Source organism: Lucilia cuprina, chromosome 2 (genome assembly GCF_022045245.1).
Source record: "Lucilia cuprina isolate Lc7/37 chromosome 2, ASM2204524v1, whole genome shotgun sequence".
Taxonomy (NCBI): Eukaryota; Metazoa; Arthropoda; class Insecta; order Diptera; family Calliphoridae; genus Lucilia; species Lucilia cuprina.
The window spans coordinates 57,053,723-57,056,324 of NC_060950.1; the positions used below are offsets into that span (position 1 = coordinate 57,053,723).

Here is a 2,602-nt window from a genome sequence, read left to right on the forward strand (position 1 = left end):
TTCTAGTTCAGTTCTAGTTCAGTTCTAGTTCAGTTCTAGTTCAGTTTTAGTTCAGTTCTAGTTCAGTTCTAGTTCAGTTCTTGTTCAGTTCTAGTTCAGTTCTAGTTCTGTTCTAGTTCAGTTCAAGTTCAGTTCAAGTTCAGTTCTATTACAGTTCTAGTTCAGTTCTAGTTCAGTTCCAGTTCAGTTCCAGTTCAGTTCCAAATCAGTTCCAGTTCAGTTCCAGTTCAATTCCAGTTCAGTTCCAGTTCAGTTCCAGTTCAGTTCCAGTTCAGTTTTAGTGGTGTTCTAGTTCTAGTGAAGTTCTTCTTTAATTCTTGTTTCGTTCTAGTTCAAATCCAGTTCTATTTCAAATATAGTTCTGTTCTAGTTCTAGTTCTGTTCTAGTTCTGTTCTAGTTCTGTTCTAGTTCTGTTCTAGTTCTGTTCTAGTTCTGTTCTAGTTCCGTTCTAGTTCTGTTCTAGTTCTGTTCTAGTTCTGTTCTAGTTCTGTTCTAGTTCTGTTCTAGTTCTGTTCTAGTTCTGTTCTAGTTCTGTTCTAGTTCTGTTCTAGTTCTGTTCTAGTTCTGTTCTAGTTCTGTTCTAGTTCTGTATTAGTTCTGTTCTAGTTCTGTTCTAGTTCTGTTCTAGTTCTGTTCTAGTTCTGTTCTAGTTCTGTTCTGTTCTAGTTCTGTTCTAGTTCTGTTCTAGTTCTGTTCTGTTCCAGTTCTGTTCTAGTTCTGTTCTAGTTTTATTCTAGTTCAGTTCCGTTTTAGTTCTGTTATAGTTCTGCTTAAGTTTTGTTTTTGTTCAATTCTGGTTATAAAATAATTCTCTGTGTTGTGTTAACAATATACAAATTTTGTTCTCCTTAAAATAACTTTACTACACTGTTTATTTCTCTGTTTTATTTCTTACAGCTTCACCCATTTACTCATCACTTTTTTCATCAATAAAAATTTTGCTTAAAACCAACAATACACAAAGATATAACTCTAACAAAAAAAATATATAAAACAATTTCCCTTTAAAATCTATAGAGGATACGAACGATGGAAAAATATGAACATTGAAATGAAAAGCGAATTAAAAATACCACTCAAAATAACATTGTAAAATGAACATTTAAAATAGAATCAAATAGAGAATACTAGAAGAAAGAAAAGCAAACAAAAAGGATTTATTTCAATACATTTAATCGAAGAAAATCAATACATAATAGTTAGACAATTGAGAAAAAAATTTCATAGAATTACATTTTCAAAATAAATTGTATTTGTCAGCTGAAATGAGTTGAAAAGATGTTGGCTAAAGGAATCTTATTAAGTTTATGGTTTAAATTTAAACGATTTTTTACTCATCAGTTATGTTAAGGACAAAAGTGAAACGTAATTGTGTAGAATTATTGAGTGAGATTGACATTAGAAGGTTAAGTGAGTGAATGATGGCAACAATTAAGAAAAATCACATACAAAAATTTAGAAGAAAACTAATATTAATGCGAAATGATTAAATGTCTTTGACTCAAATATGTAACAGCCTTAAAGTATGTTATACACTTAACTACATTATATAACCAAGAATATGCAATTTTTATTATTTACTTTAAAAGCCATAATTTATGCTTTATTTATTTAGATTTTCCATTTCCATATCTTTACATATTGTAATTAATTCATAATTTATATGAATTTTATTGCGTTTTTTTTTTCTTCAATAAAAATCATTTAAATTATTCTTATATTTTCAATTGCATTTTAGTTAAATAAAATAAAATTAAATTTAGTTTTTATTTAAATTTGTTTGCCATTAAAAGGATTCATGAATTCAAAATAATTTATATTATTTTAGTTTTTGTTTTCGTAGTCCATAGAGTAATAGAACTAAAAGTTATTTATTTTTCATTTTGAAATTTAATTGTGGTATACAAATAAATTATCTCTAGCTTTAGACTATTTCAAATAGATAAAAGTAAGAATATTTTTGGCATAGAATGGTAAAACATATAAAACATGAAAAACTATTGGCAATAGTTAAAAAGTTTAAGGAGATTCAAGCAAATTAGGTTGGTACAAAAAAATATTCGAGTAAGAGAAAATAAATTAAACCAAAAAATATATCGATCGAGTAGGTTTAGAATATCTGATTTACAAATTCATACATACACGATATTACTGAAATGTTACCCAAAATATGTAAATTCCTAAAATGGCTTTCAATAAGCTACTATATAACATAAATAAAACTAAAAAAGTGAATTGTATAGAATTCTACAGAAAAATATATATTCATGATAAATATTTTAAGTCTGAATAATGTACTTATGGATAAAAAGAAGCCTTAAGAATATGTTCGCAAAAGAAAAACATAAACAGAGGCAGAAATCCATTTAAATATACTACCAAATACCCTGCAGTTTTAAGGGTGCAATGTGTACAATTTACCAAGTTCAAAAAATCCATGCTGTACTATAAATTTATATATCAGCTAATTCATTCCTAGTTCTAGTTCAGTTCTTGTTCAGTTCTGTTCTAGTTCTGTTCTAGTTCTGTTCTAGTTCTGTTCTAGTTCTGTTCTAGTTCTGTTCTAGTTCTGTTCTAGTTCTGTTCTAGTTCTGTTCTAGT

At 27.7% G+C, this 2,602-nt stretch overlaps 1 protein-coding gene across 1 annotated transcript in view; it reads left to right on the top strand.

Annotated features, from left to right (window-relative positions):
- LOC111683918 (semaphorin-1A) overlaps positions 1–2,602 on the top strand; it is a 219,385-nt gene that overhangs the window by 103,224 nt on the left and 113,559 nt on the right. The window lies entirely within an intron of this gene.